The sequence below is a fragment of the Narcine bancroftii genome, chromosome 4 (assembly GCF_036971445.1).
Source record: "Narcine bancroftii isolate sNarBan1 chromosome 4, sNarBan1.hap1, whole genome shotgun sequence".
NCBI lineage: Eukaryota > Metazoa > Chordata > Chondrichthyes > Torpediniformes > Narcinidae > Narcine > Narcine bancroftii.
This window is the reverse complement of record NC_091472.1, coordinates 97,211,236-97,235,418: the sequence shown is the minus strand read 5'-3', so window position 1 is coordinate 97,235,418 and position 24,183 is coordinate 97,211,236. Positions and strand designations below refer to the sequence as shown.

The window sequence follows — 24,183 nt, the reverse complement described above, 5'->3', positions numbered from 1 at the left end:
TTAATCTAGTTCATGCAGTTCAAGGAAATAAGAAGCCAACAGTGGTTGTTGCTTTAGACGGAGAAAAAGCCTTTGACAGAGTAGATTGGAACTATTTATTTAAAGTATTACAGAGGTTCAATCTACCAGAAAAATAAATTAATTGGATTAAAGCATTGTATAATGGACCGTTGGCGAAGGTAACAGTAAATGGATATATATCGAGCCAATTTAAATTAAGTAGGTCAACTAGACAGAGATGTCCATTATCCCGCTCATTGTTCGCCTTAACAATAGAACCATTGGCAGAACTGATAAGAACAGAAAATAAAATAAAAGGGATAAAAATAAAGGAGAAGGAGTATAAAATCAGCTTATTTGCAGATGACATCATAGTATACCTAACAGAACCAAAAATATCAATAAAAGAATTACATAAGAAATTGAAGGAGTATGGAGAAATATTGGGGTACAAGATCAACGCAAATAAAAGTGAAGTGATGCCAATGAGTAATGTGGATTATACAGAATTTAAAAAGGAATCACCATTTAAATGGCAAACACAAGCAATCCGATACCTAGGAATTAGGTTAGATAATAACTTAAGTCACCTGTACAAACTAAATTATCAGCCATTAATAAAGAAATTGCAGGAAGACTTAGAACATTGGAAAGAATTACCGCTAACATTGATAGGGAGGATAAATTGCATTAAAATGAATGTTTTCCCAAGGATACAATACTTATTTCAATCGTTGCCAATTCCCTTAACAGAGAAATTCTTTAATGAACTAAAGAGAATAATAAGGAAATTCTTGTGGAAAGGGGGAAAACCGAGGGTAGCATTAGATAAATTAACAGAGAGGTATAACCAAGGTGGTTTGCAGTTACCAAACTTTAAAAATTATTATAGAGCCACACAATTAAGGTATTTATCAGATTTTTACCAAGCAATGGAAAAACCAGACTGGACTAAGACAGAACTAGATAAAATAGGGGAGAAGGTACCAGAACATATACTTTATAAGTGGGATGAAAAGCTGGTGCAATATAAAAGCTCACCAATATTGCATCATTTACTCAATATATGGAAGAAGATCCACTTAGAAAGGAAAAAAATGAATTACCAAATATCAAAATTGTTATTGACACAAAACCCACTAATCCCTTTTACAATAGATAATCTTTCCTTTAGAGAATGGGAGAAAAAAGGGATTAAAAGAATAGAAAATTGTTTTTTGGGAAATAATTTATTATCATTTGAACAAATGAAGTACAAATATGGTACAATGTTTGCATACCACCAACTGAAAATCTACTTAAAGGACAAATTGGGAAGCAGACTAAGGTTACCAGAAGGAAGCAGCTTTGAATATGTGATTACAGACACAATGATAATTAAAAGATTTATAACAAACATGTATATCAAGCTGCAAGAGAAAGAAAATGATGAAATAAGCTGTAAACCCAAACAAAAGTGGGAACAAGATCTAAACATAAAGATAAAAAATGAAATATGGGAAAAGCGATGCTCCGGAACTATGAGAAATATAATAAACACGAGTTTACGCATGATACAATATAATTGGTTACACAGGCTATATATCACACCCCAAAAATTAAATAAATGGGACCCAACAGTATCAGATAGATGTTTTTGCTGTAAGAAGGAAATGGGAACAGCAGTACATGCAATTTGGGCATGTGAAAAAGTGGAAAAGTTTTGGGAAGATCTAAATCAGGTATTAAATAAAATCACAAAAAGCAACATACCAAAAAATCCAGAGATCTTTCTTATAAGTAATACAAGAAGTAAAGAATTAGGCCTCAAACTGGATGAAGCACAAAAAAGATTTATTATGATAGCCTTAGCTGTAGCAAAAAAATGTATAATGTCAACATGGAAATCAGAAGAGAGCCTGAGAGTACAGCAATGGTACAGAAATGAATAAATGTATTCCATTGAAAAAAAAACATATAATTTTAAAAATAAATTCACATTATTCAAACAAATTTGGGAACCGTACATGGAACACAACAGAGAGGGCCTACCGCGGACCTCCACCCCCTAAAATGATAGAATGAGAAGAAGACGAAATGAACTGACCCAGTGTGTAAAAGTAGATCACATAATTTTCTTGTTTATTTTCATTGTGTGATGACATTGTTTAATGGGCTTATTGTATTGTATATGTTGAATGTTTAATGGGTTTGGGGGGGTGGTGGGAAGGAGGGAGGGAAGGAAGGGAGGGGAAAAAGGGGAGAAAATGACACTGTGTATATTCAAGAGGGAAATGCTTGTGTATATTTTGGTTACTATGGTTCATAGTGTGAAAAATAAAAAAAATTATATAAAAAAAATAAAATATATAAGATGGTTATGAACAAGGTCAATTGATGTCATTTCAACAGTTAAGAAATAAATATGGAATTACTTGGGGAAAAAAAACAACTAGCTGGAGTGTTCATGGACATTTTCAACCTCTCATTGCTACAGTCAGAAGTTTCCACCTGCTTCAAAAGGGCATCAATCATCCCGGTACCCAAGAAGAGTAGCATGGGCTGCCTCAACGACTAATGCCCAGTGACACTAACTTCTAATGTGATGAAATACTTTGAGAGGCTGGTCATGGCCAGAATTAATCAAAGATCTTGATCTTTGTAACTAATCAAAGATCTGGATCCACTGCAATTAGCCTATCGTCACAATGGCTCCACAGCAAATGCATTATCACTGGCTCTCCACTCAGTCTAGATCACCTCAAAAACGGCAATTCATACATACGGTTGCTCTTCAGCAACTACTGCTCGGCCTTCAATACCAGTATTCCCTCAGTGCTGGTCAAGAAGCTACAAGCTCTAGGCCCCTGTACCCCCCTCTGCAACTGGATCCTTGACTTTCTCATCAGACCAAAGTCTGCACAAATTGGGAACAACATCTCTTCCTCACTGATTATCAACTCAGGCGCACCTCAAGGATGTGGGATTAGCCCACTGCTCATTATAAACCTACGACTGTGTGGCCAGGCACAATTCCAATGCTATCTACAAGTTTGCTGTTCACATCACAGTTGTCAGCAGTATTACAAACAGAAATGAGGAAGCGTACAGGAGGTTGATAGATCAGCTCGTTAAATGGTGTAACAAAAACCTTGTGCTCCACATAAGCAAAACCAAGGAGATGATTGTGGACTTCAGAAGGTAGTCAGGGGAGCACGACCCAGTCCTCATTGAGGATTCAGTAGTGGAGAGGGTCAATAACTTCAAATTTTGGGTAACAACATTTCTGAGGATCTGTCCGGGAGCCTCCATGCCGATACAATCACAAAGAAGGCTTGCCAGCAGCTATACTTTGTGAAGTGTCTGAGGAGATCCGGTATGTCACCAAAGAGTCTCATAAGTTCTACAGAGGCACCACGGAGAGCATTCTGGCTGGTTGCATCACTGCCTGGTATGGTGGCACCAACTCTCAGGACAAGAATAAACTCCAACAGGTTGTTAACTTGGCCTGCGACATCACAGGCATCAGACTTCACTCCATTGAGGACATCTACATGGGACGGTGTCTTAAAAAAGCAGCATCTATCCTCAAAAACCCCCACCACCCAGGCCATGCTACCATCAGGAAAAAGATACAGGACCCTAAAGACAAGCACACAGCAACACAGGACAGCTTCTTCCCCGCTGTCCTCAGAAACCTGAATAATTTTCGTACACTATTATTTAAATATTTTAATTATAATATTGCAAGATGGTTACAATATGAATGTTTGCACTAATGATGCTGCACCAACACCAAATTCCATGACAATAAATCCTGGTTTTGACATCTGTTATATTCTGAATATATCTGGTGGGTGCCTGCATGGTGTTTGCTAAAGTCCTTCACATGTTGAATCAACATGGCAAGTAGAACCATTTGGAGAAGTATAGTCGATTCAAAGATAGTCAGCATGGCTTTGTGAAGGTCATCCCTCACAAGTCTAATTGAGTTTTTTTGAGGAGGTAACAAAAGAAATTGATAAGGGTAGAGTGGTAGATGTGGTCTATATGAATTTTATCAAGGCATTTGACAAGGTCCCCCTTGAGAGACTCATCCAGAAAGTAGAGCCACAGGATCAGAGGAACCTTAGCTGTGTGGATAAAAATTGGCTTGTAGGAAGAAAGCAGAGAGCAATAGTGGAAGAAAAGTGACTCGTGGTGCGTCCCAAAGATCTGTTCTGGAACCTCTGCTCTTTGTGATCTTTATAAATGACCTGAATGAAGAGGTGGAAGGATGGGTCAGTAAGTTTGCGGACGACACAAAGGTTGGAGGTGTTGTGGATGGAGCTGAAGGTTGTTGAAGGTTACAAGAGGATATTGACAGGATGCAGATTTGGACAGAAAAGTGGCAGATGGATTTCAGTCTGGATAAGTGTGAGGTGATGCATTTTAGAAGGACAAACCAGAAAGCTGAGTATAGGGTTAATGGTCGATTACTTAAGAGTATGGATGAACAGAGGGATCTTGGGATTCAAATCCATACATCCCTCAAGATCACTGCACAGGTTGATGGGATAGTTAAGAAGGCCTATGGGTTGCTGGGGTTCATTATTAGGGAGATTGAATTCAGGAGTAGAGAGGTCATGTTAAAACTCTACAAATCGCTGGTGAGACCACACTTAAAGCATTGTGTTCCATCCTGGTCACCTCATTATGGAAAGGATGTGGAAACTATGAAGAGGGTGCAGAAGAGATTTTCCAGGATGTTGCATGGATTGGGAAACAAGTTTTATGAGGCAAGGTTGGCAGAGCTGGGACTTTTCTCTTTGGCGCATAGAAGGATGAGAGGAGACTTGATAAAGGTCTACAAGATTATGAGAGGCATAGATAGGGTGGAGAGCCATCACCTGTATCCCAGGACAAGATCACCAAACACCAGAAGACATATGTACAAAGTTAAGGGAGGGAAGTTTAGGGGAGACATCAGGGGTAAGTTTTCTTTTAAATTGTGGAATGTCTTGCAGGTGATTTCGGAGGAGGCTGGAACAATGGTTATATTTAAGAGACTCTTTGATAGGCACATGGATTAAAGAAAAATAGAGGGTTATGGGATAGAGAGGGTTTCGTACATTTTTTAGGAAGGAAATATGGGTCGGCACAACATTGAGGGCCGAAGGGCCTGTACTGTTCTGTAGTGTTCTATAACTACATCACAAAAGGCCCAGGTAGATTAAATGTTGGACACAGAGTTCTTGCTCAGATCTGTTGGTGTTTTTGAGGTAAGTGAAAGATTGAAATGTGAATTGATGTTATGGGAAGGTTTTGGATTGAGAAAGCCTCAAGCCCTCAATACTAATTCCTAGAAATATAATTATATTCATTTATGCGCTGGCAGAAGGACAGAGAGCAAGCTGCACCGAGCTGCTTGCATGGCTTGTGGACTAGGTTAACAATTAACATGCTTTTTCTCATCATCCAGCTCTCCTGCCCCATTTCCAACAACCTACATCATTCCACAGTCTGAATGAGTCATTGAATTCCAAACCCCAGTCATTGCCTTTCTTTCTATACTTAAACAGTGCATCACTACAGTGCTCATTCAAGTCAAGCATTACAATCAATATGACTGTTACATGTTAATTATTCCTTGATCTTCTCAACTTTAGTCATTGCTGCACAAACCATTCTTCACCAACTCTCCTTGTATGGGACCCTTCCATTTTCATCTATCAATTTGGAGGCAGAGAATGAGCTGTGATAGCTTCTTGCTCTGCTACGAACCCTTGCTTTCGAGATCCTGTGAGAATCTATCATTTGTTCCTTCATTTTCTCAGTTCTACGTTGATTCTCGGTGACCTCATCAAAAAGAACATCAGGTTCCACAGGTTCACTAATGGAACCCTGATCCAGTTCTCCGACACCATCTTTATGAGAAGACAAAGTTATCATCTTTGATTCCTGTCAAAATTTCCTCCCCATCTACTTTACTACTCTTCCTGGCAGCTGAGAGGGGAATTGAGAGTTTGCAATCTTTTATTTGTATGTGATTCTGGACTGGACTTCTGATTGCCCATCTGTTCCATTGCCAAAGCTGCTTTCTCTCCCATCTTTCTTTTTAAAAAAATTTTAACAATACAGCATGGTAGAAGACCCCTCTGGCCCATGAAAGCAATGCCACCCAATTAACCTACCAACCCATATGTTTTGGCATGTGGGAGAAAACCAGAGTACCCGGAGAAATCCCATGCGGGTCACATGAAATATGTACAAACTCCTTTCTGACACTAGTGGATTAGAACTGGGGTTGCTGGTACTGTAATTGTGTTGCACTGACTTATACACTAACCATGCTTCCCAGAGTCTTTGGTTCTACATTGCCTCCACCTAGATCCACTCCAAAGTCTGCTTAATCATTGTTCTTGTGTGCACATGCCAACACTGGCTCCCAGTTTGGCAAATCTTCCATGCCTAATTCTTATTTCTGTCTTCAAACCATTCAGTGTTGCTGCCCTTCCTTAACTCTGTAAACATCTCCAGCCCTCTTTCTTTGGCTTGGCTTCGCGGATGAAGATTTATGGAGGGGGTAAAAAGTCCACGTCAGCTGCAGGCTCGTTTGTGGCTGACAAGTCCGATGCGGGACAGGCAGACACGATTGCAGCGGTTGCAAGGGAAAATTGGTTGGTTGGGGTTGGGTGTTGGGTTTTTCCTCCTTTGCCTTTTGTCAGTGAGGTGGGCTCTGCGGTCTTCTTCAAAGGAGGCTGCTGCCCGCCAAACTGTGAGGCGCCAAGATGCACGGTTTGAGGCGTTATCAGCCCACTGGCGGTGGTCAATGTGGCAGGCACCAAGAGATTTCTTTAGGCAGTCCTTGTACCTTTTCTTTGGTGCACCTCTGTCACGGTGGCCAGTGGAGAGCTCGCCATATAATACGATCTTGGGAAGGCGATGGTCCTCCATTCTGGAGACGTGACCCATCCAGCGCAGCTGGATCTTCAGCAGCATGGACTCGATGCTGTCGACCTCTGCCATCTCGAGTACCTCGACGTTAGGGGTGTAAGCGCTCCAATGGATGTTGAGGATGGAGCGGAGACAACGCTGGTGGAAGCGTTCTAGGAGCCGTAGGTGGTGCCGGTAGAGGACCCATGATTCGGAGCCGAACAGGAGTGTGGGTATGACAACGGCTCTGTATACGCTTATCTTTGTGAGGTTTTTCAGTTGGTTGTTTTTCCAGACTCTTTTGTGTAGTCTTCCAAAGGCGCTATTTGCCTTGGCGAGTCTGTTGTCTATCTCATTGTCGATCCTTGCATCTGATGAAATGGTGCAGCCGAGATAGGTAAACTGGTTGACCGTTTTGAGTTTTGTGTGCCCGATGGAGATGTGGGGGGGCTGGTAGTCATGGTGGGGAGCTGGCTGATGGAGGACCTCAGTTTTCTTCAGGCTGACTTCCAGGCCAAACATTTTGGCAGTTTCCGCAAAGCAGGACGTCAAGCGCTGAAGAGCTGGCTCTGAATGGGCAACTAAAGCGGCATCATCTGCAAAGAGTAGTTCACGGACAAGTTTCTCTTGTGTCTTGGTGTGAGCTTGCAGGCGCCTCAGATTGAAGAGACTGCCATCCGTGCGGTACCGGATGTAAACAGCGTCTTCATTGTTGGGGTCTTTCATGGCTTGGTTCAGCATCATGCTGAAGAAGATTGAAAAGAGGGTTGGTGCGAGAACACAGCCTTGCTTCACGCCATTGTTAATGGAGAAGGGTTCAGAGAGCTCATTGCTCTATCTGACCCGACCTTGTTGGTTTTTGTGCAGTTGGATAATCATGTTGAGGAACCCCTCCAAAACCTCTGTGCTCCTTTAATTCTGGCCTGTCAAAACCCTGAGCTCTGGATTGTCTCTGCTCACCTTGTTGTCCTCCTCACCCTTATAAGAGTTCATAAATCTCTTCCCAAATCAAGTTGCTCACTGACACTGCAAATCCATGATTCACTGTCAGATTTTGCTGTGGACATTTTACTGTTCGAAAGAGGTTGATGATTTGAGCTGTCACTGTCAAGGTCGGAACACCAGGCTCACTCCTTTACCTGTGAATGCAGCTTGTTCTCACCCACTTTGCTAAAACCATTGCTGCTCTTGAAATATATATTTCCAATTTCAAGTTCATGATCTGATGTATAAGGACAACCCAACGAATCAGTGTCTCCAGTCTTTGGAGCAAAATCATACAAGCACACAACCAGTCATGACACACATACAGACAAACGATATATATGCAGTACATATATACATGTATAAAAAATAATATATATTGTTAAATTAATCTTAGCCTTGGAGGGTTAGATATGCAGATAAAGGGCACAATATCCAGATTTGCATATGAGCTCAGTAGGAGCTGCAATGAATTGTTTTGATGTGAGTTGTATCCTTTTAGGAGATAGAGATAAGCTGGTGGGATGGGAGGATGGATGGTAGATGGAATTTAATGCTAAGAAATGTGAAACAGTACATCTAAAGAGACAAATAAGTTGCAGCATAAACTGGTGGGCACAATTCTAGGGGATGTACAAGGACAGAGATAGCCAGGTGTATCCAAGGATTGTTCATTGAAATTGCTAAAAGAAAGTATACAGGAGTCAATGTGTGAGGCTGTTACATCACTGTACTTCTCTCAAGCATTCCTTAGAGCCTTCATTTCATCTCCTTCTCCTCGTACTCAATCACTATCTGCAAATCAAACCCTCTTTACTTCACCAATGCTCAGTTTTCCCTGCACCCAACAAAGGGTTTGACCATCAGAAGTGAATATGTCCCAGAGGGAAGTCACCAATATCCCAAACCATGCCCTTCCCCCCAATCTTTCCCTTGCAGGCTAATAGCACATGCAACTTAGAAATATAGAAACTTTGGTCTCTTCCTACTTCTATTTTACATTCAGCTCTCTTCTAATTGTCCATCACCAAAACTTCTTTCTGCCCATGTCCATTCAATATGACCTTTGTTGATCCTCTGCCTGCATAACATTTTCTAATCTATCCCCCATACCCCTTGATGCATATTATGTGCATAAATCCTTCTACCTACCTCTACAGTTGTGTGTGCTTGGCCTAACCAACCTGTGGTGCAACTTGTAGTGATATGCGAACTTGTATTCCTAGATCCAGTATCTCTATGCACTATCCAACTTATTCTTGCAACTTCCAATATTCAGCACTCTTCTTTCAACCAAAAAGGACTCTACATTAAAATGCATGGAATATATCCAAAAAAGCCAGATTCACCACTCATCATCAGCAAAAATGTTCATCATACCATCATGTTAAGGGTAGAAAATCCATTCTTTCTTTCTTTGGCTTGGCTTCGCGGACGAAGATTTATGGAGGGGGTAAATGTCCACATCAGCTGCAGGCTCGTTTGTGGCTGACAAGTCCGATGCGGGACAGGCAGACACGGTTGCAGCAGTTGCAGGGGAAAATTGGTTGGTTGGAGTTGGGTGTTGGGTTTTTCCTCCTTTGCCTTTTGTCAGTGAGGTGGGCTCTGCGGTCTTCTTCAAAGGAGGTTGCTGCCCGCCAAACTGTGAGGCGCCAAGATGCACGGTTTGAGGCGATATCAGCCCAAATATATCCACAGATCTTTACCTGACAACACAGCTTGAAGGCAAATGATAAAGAACAGAGTAGATATTTCTACTATGTTTCCACATCTACTTTTAAGATGTACACCACAGCTCATATATGGACCACAAAAACATTTAGATTCTTTCCAAGTGCTCACTTCATCTGTGCTATTATCTCCCAGCTGTTGCCCATTTCATTTAAGAAATACATTGTGGTCATGAGATCCACAATTTTGGAAAAATGAAAAAAAACACACTAATGCCATTTTAAATCAAAGCAGCACAGGTTGGGTCAGTAAAGTTTCCCAGTAATTCTCCAGCTCACACTCTTTGTTTCATGGAACCTGAACAAAAATAACTTGATCACAACCCACATGGTCCTTTTTCAGTTCCCCTTCCACTCTGTGGGTTAAATGCCAGAAATGCACTATCTCTGATGTGCAACATTAGTGCTGCCCAGATTAAGAAGATGAAACAAGGATGAGAAATATTTGGCATTGCTTATGAGGATTGCATAGGTCCCTGCTATTCCTCGAGGATCTTCTAGACCAATTGGGAAGATTGGTTCTATAAAGCATTTCACTCCACCACAAAAACGTTCCAAAACATTATTAAAAAACATGACCTAACCACTTCTGGCAATGAGAAACATATTTTCAGAGTATTTAAACAGCATTTAAATAGCAATCGTCACGATAATATGTCTCTATGTTTGCCAATGCAATCAGTCTCGGTCCTTGCTCTCACTGATATCTGTTCACCTTTACTCCCACAGTGTAAATGTGATGGCTCCCTTTTCCAATTCAGTGGTGTAATTTTTATGTCAGCTATAACTTTTTATTTTAAATTGGACAATTAAAATGAGATTTTGATTTGCCGTTAACTGTACACACAGAACTGTCAGGTTGGACTCAATGAGCAAGATTGATATTTTAGATTTATTTAAATAATTGATTAAAGAGGCAGTCCTTCAACTCAGCTAATTGATATTGACCTTTTTGCTGCATCAAATTATTTCATCTGACCCCGTTGTCATAGATTTCTTATGCATGTCACTTCTTAAATATACCTATGGTCTTCATGCCAATTAGTCTATGTGGTTGTTGATTTTACACTCTAACCACTCTCCCAGCATAGAAGGATCCTTCTCCCTCTTTTGTCTAAAGTGTTTTTCATATCTGACAGTAAACATGTCTAGAGGTGATAAACAATTTTCCTTGATCTGGAGCTGAAGCTGTGCAGCTGCTCAGCTCAGCTCCATCAGGGCACTGAGATTTAATGGCACAACCTTAACTGAATTCTCTCCCTATACCAGTCAAACTTGCAGAGGATCAGAGACTCCTTCACTTGGATTAGTATTCCCAACCTGAAGTTTAGGAAGATCAGAATATTAAAAAGTTGATGAATGTGGTGTTAAAGCAAGAAAGTATCATTGAGGGAAAAGATCAGTGTTGTTGAATTGAACAGTGAGGAAGGTTTTCAAAGCTTGCAGAGGGATCTGGACCAGCTGGAAAAATGGGCTGCAAAATGGCAGATGGAATTCAATGCAGACAAATATGAGGTGTTGCATTTTGGAAGGGCAAACCAAGGTAGGACATACCCAGTAAACAGCACTGTAACCCAGTAAGGCACTGAGGCGTGTGGTAGAAGAGGGATCTGGGAATACGGATGCACAATTCCTTGAAAGTAGCATCACAGGAAGTTAAGGTCATAAATAAAGCTTTTGGCACGTAGGGCTTCATAAATCAAAGTATTGAGTATACGAGTTGGGATGTTGTGGTTAAGTTGTATAAGACATTGGTGAGGCCAAATTTGAAGTATTGTGTGAAGTTTTGGTCACCTAATTACAAGAAAGATATCAATTATTAAATGAGTACAGGGAAAAATTTTTTGGATATTGCCCAGATTTTGGGAATTGAGTTAGAGGGAAAGGTTAAACAGGTATGGACTTTATTCCCTGGAGCATAGAAGAATGAGGGGAGATTTCATAGACGTATACAAAATTATGATGGGAATACACAGTGTAAATGCAAGCAGGCCTTTTCCTCTGGGGTTAGGAGAGATTAAAAACTAGAGAACATGGGTTAAGAGTGAAAGGGGAAAAGTTTAAAGTGAACATTAGGGGGAGCATGTGATGGGAGTATGGAATGACCTGTCAGCTGAACTGGTGAATGCAGGGTTAATTTTAACATTTAAGAAAAATTTGGATAAGTACATGCTTGGGAGGAATCTGGTCCAGATGCAGGTCAGTGAGACTAGGTAGAATAATAGTTTGGCAAAGACTAGAAGGCTGGAGGGTCTGTTTCTGGGCAGTAGTGTTCTATGCTCTGTGGTTCATTCTAATAAAAAACACAGATATACTGGAGGAACCTAGCAGGCCTCAACATCTGAGGGTGAGAAAGGTTGAGAACCACTCCTCTAACTTAATACTCCCACACTTCTTGATAGCGAATCCAGGTAGAAATTTGAGGGGAAATAAAGAGGTTGTGATTGTAGTAAATCCACAGAAGTGCTAGAGAAACTCAACAGGTCCTGTAGCTTCCAGAGGAGGCAAAGATAAATAACCTGAGTCAGCCTCAAAACATGACCAGCACTTTTATGGATTTACAGGAAAAAATCTATAATTTACTCAAATACATTCAGTGACTTGCCATCTACTGGCTTCTGTGGGAGAGAATTCCTTGGGTTCAATGCCCTCAGGGTAGAGTAATTTCTTGCCATCTCTGCTATCCAGAGAATGCAACCCTGCTTCTTAAACCCAGCCAAGGGAAGCATCTTTCCTGTAGTCAGCCAATCAAATACTGGTAGAATTTTATATTTCCCAATGAGATCTCCTCATATTCTTCTTGATTCTGAATGCAGGCCTAATCAATCTAATATACTGTATAAGACATCCCAGGAACATTTCTGTAAACCTTTGTTGCAATTCCCCCGATGGTAATTGTATCCTTTCATAGCTAAAGACTGACTACTATATCTAATAATCTAAATAATCAAAGTATGGTCTCATAATGGTGAAATCCAGAGTAGGTCCCTTGCAGTCAAAATCAGGGGAATATATAATGGGGAATAAGGAAATGGCAGACCAATTAAATTCTTACTTTAGTTCTGTTTTTACAAGAGAGGATACAAATAATCTCCCAAGGATGTTGGGAAACATAGAGACTAATGCAAGGGAGGAACTGAAAGAAATCAGTATCTCTAAGGACATGGTCTTGGGGAAATTAATGGGATTGAAGGCAGATAAATCCCAAGGGCCTGATAATCTACATCCTAGGATAATTAAGGAAGTGGCCATTCAGATAGCAGATGCTTTAAGAATTATTTTCCAGAACTCGATAGATTCAGAATCAGTACCCATGGATTGGAGGGTAGCTAATGTTACCCCACTATTTAAAAAGGGGGGTAGAGAAAAAGCGGGGAATTATAGGCTGGTGAGCCTTACATCAGTAGTGGGCAAAATGATGGAATCCATTATTAAGGATGTAATAGCGGAGCATATGACTAGCAGAGAAGGGATCGGACGGAGTCAACATGGATTTACAAAAGGTAAATCGTGCTTGACAAATCTATTGGAATTCTTTGAGATGGTGACAGGTAAAATAGATGGGGGGGAGCCAGTGGATGTGGTGTACCTGGACTTCCAAAAGACCTTCGATAAGGTCCCACATAAACGACTGGCTTCCAAAATCAAGGCTCATGGGATTGGGGGCAAAGTATTGATGTGGATTGAGAACTGGCTGGCAGGTAGAAGACAGAGAGTTGGGATAAATGGCTCGTTTTCTGAGTGGCAGGCGGTGACCAGTGGGGTGCCACAGGGATCTGTACTGGGACCCCAGCTATTCACAATTTACATTAATGATCTGGAAGAGGGGATTGGATGTAATATCTCCAAATTTGCAGATGACACTAAGCTAGGAGGGGTTGTGTGCACGGAAGAGGGGGTCAGGAAGCTCCAGTGTGATTTGGATAAATTGAGGGACTGGGCAGATACATGGCAAATGCACTACAATGTGGATAAATGTGAAGTTATCCACTTTGGTAATACAAACCGGAGGGCAGATTACTATTTGAATGGCAATAGATTAAGAGATGGGGAAGTGCAGAGAGACCTAGGGGTACTTGTACACCAGTCTCTGAAGGCGAACATGCAGGTACAGCAGGCAGTTAAAAAGGCAAATGGCATGTTGGCCTTCATATCAAGAGGGTTTGAGTATAGGAACAAGGATACCTTACTGCAGCTGTACAGGGCCTTGGTGAGACCACACCTGGAGTATTGAGTGCAGTTTTGGTCACCTTATCAAAGGAAGGATGTTCTTGCAATGGAGGGAGTGCAGAGGCGATTCACCAGGCTGATACCTGGAATGGCAGGAATGACTTATGAGGAAAGATTGCGCAAATTGGGATTGTACTCGCTGGAGTTTAGAAGATTGAGAGGGGATCTCATAGAGACATATAAAATTCTGGTAGGACTGGACAGAATGGATGCAGATGGGATGTTTCCAATGATGGGAAAATCCAGAACCCGGGGCCATGGTTTGAGGATAATAGGCAAACCATTTAGGACCGAGATGAGGAGGAATTTCTTTACCCAGAGGGTGGTGAATCTGTGGAATTCATTGCCACAGAGGGCAGTAGAGGCAGATTCATTAAATATATTTAAGAGGGAATTAGATCTATTTCTTCAGTATAAGGGTATTAAAGGTTACGGAGAGAAGGCGGGGACGGGATACTGAACTTTAAGATCAGCCATGATCTCGTTGAATGGCGGAGCAGGCTCGAAGGGTCGAATGACCTACTCCTGCTCCTATCTTCTATGTTTCTATGTTTCTATAATATTTATCTTTGCTCTAGTCGTCAAAACATCCTGTAAAGAGGGCCAAAATTCCATTTATTTTCTTAACTTATCACACACCTGCAAGTTGTTGTTCTGTTCTATGTTTGCTTCCAGTGACTGGAGTAGCAGAACACCCGAATCCCTTTGTGCATCAATATTTTTCCACCGAATGAATAATTTTACAATGATCCACTTTATCTTGCATCTGCCATGCATCTGCACACTCACCCAGCTTGTGTAAAACAACTTGAAATTCTTTATGCCTTGATCGAAACTCAATTCCAACCAGTTTCTTGTCATTAACAAAATTAGGCATATCACATCTGGCTCCATCATCTTGATTATCATTTTAAGTAGTTGGGATACCAGCATTTATCTTTGTGAGACAGCACTAAAAAAGAGACCAATTTAAGACAGAGGCTAAACATACTTCGCTAGAGGAACACAGGGTCAAGCAGCATCAATGGAAGAAAAAGATTGGTCGATGTTTTGCACTGAAGCCCTTTTGCGAGGCTAGAGAAATGTTGAAGAAGCCAGTGGAGAGAGGACAGGGAAGGAAGGATGGGCCAGAGTCCCCATAGGTAAATCAGATGGAAGTGGAACATGACAGACAGAGATAGTAGAATAGCTGATGCCAAATAATGGGAAAGGCAGGAAAAACAAAGGGGCCAGGTTGATGAAGAAGCCATGTCAGGTGATGTGAATGATTAGAAGACAAAGGCTGTCGGTGGTGGAACCTGATAGAAAGGAGAGGTGAGAATGATGGTTTAAAGACCTGATAGAGGCGAGGGAAGGAGGAGAGAACAAAAGAATCCATCAGGGAGATAGGTCCCCCCACTAATTTTAAGGAAATGAGAAAGAACTAGAATGCGTGGATTGGGATAGGTTGTTTTCTGGCAAGGATGTGCGAGTGGAGAACCTTCAAAGATGAAATTTTGTGAGTACAGAGTTTGTATGTTCCTGTCAGAATTAAAGACGACGTTGAAAGGCATAGGGAACCTTGGTTTTCAAGGAATATTGGGGATCTGGTTCGGAACAAGAGAGAAGTGTATAACAGGAATAAGTAACATGGAGCAAATGAGTTACTTGAGGAGAATAAAAAATGCAAGAAAAACCTCAAGAAACAAATCAGGAAGGCTAAAAGACACAAGGTTGCTTTGGCAGACAATGTGAAGGGAAATCCTAAGGGTTTCAACAGGTATATTAAGAGCAAAAGGATAGTAAGGAACAAAATTGGTCCCCTTGAAGATCAGAGTGGTCGGCTTTCTATGGAGCCAAAAGAGATGGGGGAGAACTTGAATGGTTTATTTTCATCAGTATTGCATATAGGAAATGGGCATACAGTCATGGGAAGTAAGGAAAACAAGCAGTGAGGTCATGGACCTGTACAGATTACAGAGGAGGAGGTGTTTGCTGTCTTAAAGCAAATAAGGATGGATAAATCCCAGGGGTCTGACAAGATATTCCCCTGGAATTTGAGTGGGCCAGTGTAGAAATTGCGGGGGCTCTGGCAGAAATATTTTAAATGTCCTTAGTCACAGGTGCGGTGCCAGAGGATTCGAAGGTAGCTCACATCGTTGTGTGGTTTAAAAAGGGCTCCAAAAATAATCCTGAAAATTTTACGTCAGTGAACTGGATGTCAGTAGTAGGTAAATTATTGGAAGGTATTCTAAGAGTTTGGATAGCCATAAACTGATTAGAGATAGTCAACATGGTGTTGTGCTTGATAGGTAATGTTTCTTTTTAAAATATTTTCATTTATTTGGTCAAGAGAAATATTACGTTATATATTGTCTACATAGGTAGGTTGTGTTTAACCAATCTGATAGTTTTTCAAGGAGGTTACCATGAAAGTTGATGAAAGATAGGCTGTGGATATTGTCTATATGGAATTTATTAAGGCCTTTGACAAGGTCCCATATGGGAGGTTGGACAGGAAGGTTCAGACGCTAAGTATTCATGGTGAAATTGTGAACTGGATTTGACAATGGTTGGATGGGAAATGCCAGAGAGTAGTGGAGGATTATTGTTTCTCAGATTGGAGGCCTAATGGTGTGCCTCAAAAATCAGTGCTAGAACTATTATTGCTTATCAAATACACCAATAACCTAGATGATAATGTGGTAAATTGGATCAGCAAGTTTGCAGATGACACTAAGATTGGACGAGTTGTGGACAGGGAAGAAGGTTTTCAAAGCTTGCAGAGGGATCTGAACCAGCTGGAAAAATGAACTGAAAAATGGCAGATGGCATTTAATGCAGATAAGTGTGAGGTGTTGATTTTAGGACAATCCAAGAAAGGAAGTACAAGGTAAATAGTAGGCCACTGAGAAGTGTGGTAGATCAGAAGGATCTGGGAATACAGATGCACAATTCCATGATAGTGGCATCACAGGTAGATAGTGTCATAAAGAGAGCTTTTAGCATATTGGCCTTCATAAATCAAAGCACTGAGTATAGGAGTAAGGATGTTATGGTAAAGTTGTATAAGACATTGGTGAGGTCAAATTTGGAGTATTGTGACAGTTTGGGTCACTTAACTACAGGAAAAATATCAATTAGAAAGAGTGCAGACATTTACTAGGATGATTCCCAGACTTCAGGAACTGAGTTACAGGGAAAGGTTAAACAGGTAAGGGTTTTGTTCCCTGGAGCGTAGAAGAATGAAGGGAGATTTGGTAGAGGTATTTAAATTTATGAGGGGGATAGACAGAGTAAATGTAGACAGGTTTTTTTTTCCTCCACTGAGGGTAGGTGAGATACAATTCAGAGGACATGGATTAAGAGTGAAAGGGGAATAGTTTAGGCGGAACTTCTTCACACAGAGAGTGGTGGGAGCATAGAATGATCTGCCAGCTGAAGTAGTGAATGCGGGCTGAACTTTATCATTTAAGAAGAATTTGGACAGGTACATGGATGGGAGAGGTATGGAGGGCTAATGGACTGGGTGCATGTGATTGGGACTAGGCAAAAAAAATGGTTTGGCACAGACAAGAAGGGCCAAAGAGGCCTGTTTCTGTGCTGTAATGTTCTATGGTTCTAGGTGTGGAGGGGTATGGAACCAAAGGCAGCAGGATGGCAATGGGTAATGGGCTGGATGCGGGTGGGTGATAAAGAGGGAAAATGTCCTGAAATTAGAAAATTCTATATCCAAACCTGCAGACTGTCCAGTAGGAATTTAAGATGTTGTTCCTATAATTTATGGTGGGCCTCACTTGAGCAGGGAAGAAGACCCAAGATAGGCAAATTGGGATGGGAATGGGAAGGGAAATTAAAATGGCTTAGAACCAGACAGAGTATAGATGCTCTATGAAATGATTCCCAAGTCTGCATTTGGTCTCACCAATGTAGAGGAGGTCACATCAAGAGCACCAAGTTTAGTCAGTGAAGTTGGAGGTGGTGCATGTAAATCTATGTCTCATATGAACAGTCTATTTAGATCCATAGATATTAATGAGGGAAGAGGTTTAAGAGCAAGTGTTACACTTCCTATGGGTCCATGGGAAAATACCAGTGGCTATGGAGGGGTGGATGGGAAGAGATGAGCAAACAATGGAATAATGGAGAGATTGATCCCTTTGGAAGGCAGGAAGGGGTGAAGAGAGGCAAATGTGTCTGGTGGTGAGGTCAAGTTGCAGCTGGTGGAAATAATGAAGGATGATAGTTGGTGGGGAGAAGAGGAAACTATCCCTGTTCTGTCTGAGCAGAAGTGCTAAGAGCAGAACTTTGACAAATGGAGGAAAAGTGGTCAATAAAGCTATGTTGCTTGAAAAAGGAGAACATTTCAGATGTCTCGAGTGGAATGCCTCATCTTGAAAGCAGATCTGTTGAAGGCTTTCAATATTCAATTTTTTTCTTTTTTGATAACTTTATGCAGTTTACCTTTGGACCTCATTATCTCTATTTTTTTTGGAAACCATCTTTGCATCACATTTCCTTTTGTGTTTTCGACCGAGAATGAAATGTAATTTCTGCATTTGTTTCTAAAGAGCCATGCTTTTGGTGAGAAAGTTCCCCAATCTATCACAGCCAATTCAATCCTGACTTCTCATACCTTCAAAGTTTCCTTTGTTTCGTATTGAACTGTTTTCCATCTAAATGAAAATTATTAATCATGTCATGGTCACTCTTCGCGGAAAAAAACCCTGCAGAATTTGATTGTAAACTTCCCACTAACCAGTCCATAATTTCCCATTCCCTAATTGGCTCCTCGTATATTTTTTTAATATTCCTTTAACACTCCAAAAATTCATCCTCCACAGTATTATTGCTGATTGGTTAGTCCAGTCAATATGTAGGTTATTGTCATCTTGCCTTGTATCATCTACCTATCTATCTATTCATTTAATTAATGTTGATCACATTGTTTAATTTGTTAATTAAATTAATAACATTGCTTTAGCAATTAAAATTTGGTTAAAGCTTAACTTCAAACTTGGTCCCACTCACTACTGATCATTTGTGCTTCACCAATGACATCACACTGCAAATTTCTCTTGCACTCTCTTTCAGTACCCTCTGAAATAAGATTGCATCCACCTGTTGCTCAATTGGCATCAGAATCAGCAGTCTTTAGGTTCAAATCTCAGTCTGGGACAAAAGAACAAAGCTAACCTTGTAGTGTTGTGGTAAGGAATTGAATTGCAAGCAGATTAAACAGAAGATGTCTCAAGGTCCTCTATTTTAAAAAAGATCAGGGGAATTAAATCAAATGTCTGTTCTTCGATCATTATTAAAGAGCTTCCTGTGTACAAATTGGCTGCAGAAATTCCTATATTACCTTAGTAACCTCATTTCAAAGAATTGTACTTATTTGCTATTAAATGTTATCAGACATCCACAGGCTGTGAATGGTGCTAATTGCATGTATATTTTTCTTTTAGCCTATAATTTATGTGCCAGCCATAAATTCAACTCCAAAAAAAATTGTTTTGAACTATAACTGCATCATGTGTTTACTGAGAATAGAGTTCATGGACCTTTGCATTTCGATAAACATTAAGCATCACTAACCCAGTTCACTTAAACAAAACTATTGAAGTTTTAGAAACTACCCAGGTACAAAAATGTCTGTGTCATTAATTCTATCAGGTCCTACTAGCAGGTGCACTATATGCAAGTCAACATATTTTGTATCCAAAAACTGAAGAAGATGAATAAGAAATAAATATGTTGTTGCTACTTCCCACTTTACGGTCCAATATGGGAGTAAAGATAAACTGCTGGTAAAAAGGAGGCCCATGAGCGGGATGGATATACTTTATCCTTTGACCTGATCTGTTAGCTGTTGCAACCTTAACATATATTTTGCGCAGATGTCTGCTGTTTACTCTCAATCTTTAATACATTTGATGAACTGGAAATCCTTCTTAATAGGTTCTTGTATACTAATCAAAATAGGAACATTAAAGGATCTGTACTCCAGACTGTAAATCATTGATAACAACTTATGTTGGAATGTAACCAGATAAAACATCTAATCAATAGATAATTCAAATGTATTTGGTTCAAAGATAAAGATTTTAGGATGTTGATTATATGTTGTAAAACCCACTAAGTGACTTGCAATGTGCTTTTCAGTCCTTATTTACCAAAGGCATCCATAATTGCAGAAACAGTTTATAACCTGGGAATCACACTGATCCAATAACTATCGCCACTTTGACAGGATATCAGAACACAAAATTCCATATGGCATAGAGATTAGTTATTTAGACAAGGCCTGATCCAGGTTTCCTTGGAATTATAGATCCTATTTTCCCCATGGGATTCCTCTTTTTTAGTCTCAACCTGGAGGAAGGTACCACAGCCAATGTTTTCACATTTCCTGGACATCATCAGCAAATTTCCCCATGACACCCCTTTCCCAAACACTCGGAAACTTGGCCAGTGAGGAATCCAATTTGGAAGTTGCACAGAAGCAGTCTTGCAGCCATTGGTTTAGTTTACATTGATAATTGAGGCATATAGCACAATAATAGACCATTCCAGCCCATGCTGCCCAAATATACCAATTAACCTCTAAACCTGAACATTTTTGGATGGTGGAGGAAACCAAAGCACCTGTAGGAAACCCACAAAGACACCGGGAGGACACTCAAACTCCTTACAGAAAGCCCTGGATTCAAATCGAGTTTGGCACTAACCACTACACTAACCGTGCTGCCCTCTTGTGACTGCATTTATTTCACTCATTGCCAATACCGAGCAACAGGTTTAACTTCAGACAATGAAGGATGAACTCAATTCGTCAATTTTTTAAATCCTTCATCCGCTCAATAACTTTAAATGTACACTCACAGTCTTGATATTATGGTATGTGTAAACTGATTTTTTTTTAAAGAATTCAGAAAATTAACTAATTCCTGGAAGTTAAACTTATTTATTATATTCATTTAATTGGAAGATTGTAAAATTACTTTTTTAAGAAGTGCCAACACATAATAACATAATTCCCAAAGGGTTAATATTTGCCAGCAATTTCCCTGGTATTTTGCTTAATCACTGCCAAAGAACTGCTGAAAACTGGCCACAATGACACAATGCATTATTAATGTTAAAACTGCAAGCAGCATTGCAAAAAAAAAAATGAATCATTCCATAGCATAGATCCTGGGATTTCTGTCTCACTGACTGTTTCAGAATAATGAACAATTGCCAGCCTCAAAAGAATCTTTGAGATGATGAACTGACTCAAAATTTTGTAATATGACTCCTATATGTGTTGGTGAATTCATTCTAACCCTGATTTACATAATCTTAGCCTGACAATAATGGACTTTTCAACTGTCTCAAGGAGAGGGACAGTGATTGAAGGTACATCTGCTCAGGCTTGTATTTCTATCACACATAATAGAACCGGGTAATACTAGTTGTGAAGAAAGACCTTGGCAACTTGTGTGGCCAAACACATCCAGAATGTCTGTATTGCACACGTACTGCTGAGCAGAACAAAAAGTTCAACATACGGTATCACTGCTGGAGGCACAACATGTCAATAATGTACCATGAAATATCTAAATTACAAAGAGCTGGATAGCAAATGAAAGATTTTAAAACAGCTTGTTTTGCAAATTGTTGTGTATTTTTTGGCTTCCCAAAAGAAAGCAATTTTTTAGGGTTAGGATTACACAGTGCATTGATTTAAAACTACTGAATAAATTTGATAAACAGAGGTGTCATACAAATTTTAACTGTTCCTTCCCAAAGTCGCCAGTATAGTTTATGCAAAGTAAGTTTCGAGAATTCTTATTGAGCTGATTTTTTAAAAATCTTAAGCATTACAAATTTTGACAGAAACTAAGTCTAACAATAAACGTTTGGTTTGTGTGGGTATTTACACTGATATCAGAAAAAATCATTTATTCTGCTAACAGTTTAGATTTGGAGAAAAAAAAATTATTAGCATTCTCTATTTAAAAGATTTCAGTACCTAGGGTAAATGGCAAGTGTAGCTTGCAAGTGTAATCCACAGTAGAAGCTGTCATCGAAGTTGTTTGTTTAATTGTTTGCTCTATTTTATGAGATAAGAAGATGCTGCACTCACCTGAAACTGGAGGAATCAAGGCACTGACAGGGTACAAATGCTTAGTGGCAAGGGATGTTGTTATTCCATAGACTTCGGGCAAACATTACCGCAGAATAGAACCAGTGAAGATTAGATCCTCGTTCTTCTTAACCCTTTTACTGGGATCACACAGGAAGTAGTCGAGAACAGTGCGAGAGCGTGCTTCTTTAATCAAACAAAACTGGTTACCATAAAAGGTTCATGCAGATCCCCAGCTAGATTTCAAACTGTCGGAGTTTAGAACATAAAATCTGCTGCTCCCCGGAGTAAAGCCTCACTGCTGTGTTTGCCAGTGCTAATACGTACAGCCCTCGGATACTTGGGCTATGTAGGAAACAGTTCCCCTGAGTTATATTTATCCCATGTTCTCAGCAAGTCAAGTCTGTCAACAGCTGAAAACTTTGTAGCAGTTCCCTTTGCAATAGAACAGCTGAGCTGTGTGTAGTTGTGAAGAGCTTACAGCTACAGGCCGAGGGAAGGAACAAAACTATCAATTCCCGCTATGGCTTCCAGCCAAACATTTCATCTACAGACAGGCACTATTTTAGGTTACACAGCCTTCCTCCTAATGTCAGCACCTATTTGATCAGGAAAAAGGCACATTGGCCACAATTGCAAAACTTCAGCTGGCTGATAGAGAAATGAACGGTCAGCAAAGGTTCATCGCAGTTTGAGCAACTTGTATGAATAAATATTTTTACCAGATGATACAGGTAAATTAATAGAATTGCATTTTATTCACTCTGAACTTTGGTTGATTCTTTCAAGATTTAACACAATCCCTTGGATTAGTTCACAAAAATGTCTGCATAGCTGTATTTAAATGTGACCAACTAATGTGGAATCTCATCTACCAATTGTATTGTCAAATCCCCAGCAGGATACCCATGGTTTTTTATGAATGTAATTGTATTGTCAAATCCCCAGTAGGATACCCATGGTTTTTTTTTATAAATGTAATGTCAATGTTTGAGGTTTCCTGACGAGTAACTGATATAAACTGGTGTGGAAAGTTTTGTAAAGTGCAGAAGAGCTTGAAGATTAGCAAGATTTTAGAATTTGCCAAAGAAATTGATGAAGAGAAAATAAATGTACATCACAAAGAGGCAGAAAAGCAACTGTAAACATTTCACCAGAAATTTACAGAGCTGTTATTAAAAATAAGCATGAGTTTCTTTCAGGCAAAGGCAGAGAAATGAGGAAATAACAGAGACACTAAACAATTACTTGACATCTGGTTTCTAAAATATTTGTGAAATAGTGTTGAATCTAGGCCCAGGAAGAGGAACATTCTGGCAAAATAAAGAATTAATCAGGAAAGTCTGCCAGTGCTGGAATATCTCAGCAGGTCACTGTGATGTTTCTTTTATTGTAATAAAGAAACTTGGGTTCTTTTAAAACAACTATATATTTTTAGCGATAGAACTCATTCATGACTGTGTGGAGGCATCCATCTTTAATCCAACCCAAACTACAAACAAACTACTCTCCAACTCCCTCTAATGGTTAGAAGGATCACTAGCACTCTATCACTACATCCCCTTTCCTTGAGATGTTTAATCTAACAACATGACACAGTATTTATTTTAATTTAAAGTTCAACACAAACAAATACATCAGCAGCACAAACTTTTTAAGTGTTCAGTTCTTATTATTTTAGAGATTCAGCCTGTCATGCTTTGATAACCTGTGTGGATCTCAACACAGGTACATGTGTTGGCTCTGCTGGTCCACTTCTGTCTAGCACAGGTGATGTTTCCTTGGTTGCTGTGCAGGCTGGATCTTCTGCATTTGTCTGATCTGCAAAGTTCTGGAATTCTCTACAACTGTAGCATGGTCCATTGTGAAGTATGAAAGGACTCAATGAGAAGTATATGTTACCTGGGAAAGACCTTAAGGAAGGGCTTAAGAGAGCTCAAAGGGAACACAAGAATAACTTGGCATGTAGGATTAAATAGAAGCCCCCTCCCAAAGCATTCTATACATAAGTGAAAAACCGAAGAATGACGAGAATGAAGGTGGGGCCGCTAAAGGATAAAGAAGGCAATATGAAAGTGGAGGAGGTTTGCCTCAGTATTCACAAGGGAAAAGGACCTGGATCACCATGAGGTCAGAATAAAACAGGCTTGTGTGCTGGACAATGTTGAGATTAAGGAAAAGGAAGTGTTGGATCTTCTTAAAAACATTAAGGTGAATAAGTCCCCAAGGCTGGATGTG

At 40.0% G+C, this 24,183-nt stretch overlaps 1 protein-coding gene across 4 annotated transcripts in view; it reads right to left on the bottom strand.

Annotated features, from left to right (window-relative positions):
* Positions 1-22,322, bottom strand: part of filip1b (filamin A interacting protein 1b) — a 265,621-nt gene extending 243,299 nt beyond the window's left edge. For all 4 annotated transcript variants that reach the window (XM_069932128.1, XM_069932127.1, XM_069932130.1 and 1 more), the window contains exon 1: positions 21,946-22,322. The gene's annotated coding sequence lies outside the window, so the exon portion shown is untranslated. The remainder of the gene's footprint in view (positions 1-21,945) is intronic.
* Between the last annotated feature and the right edge of the window lie 1,861 nt (positions 22,323-24,183).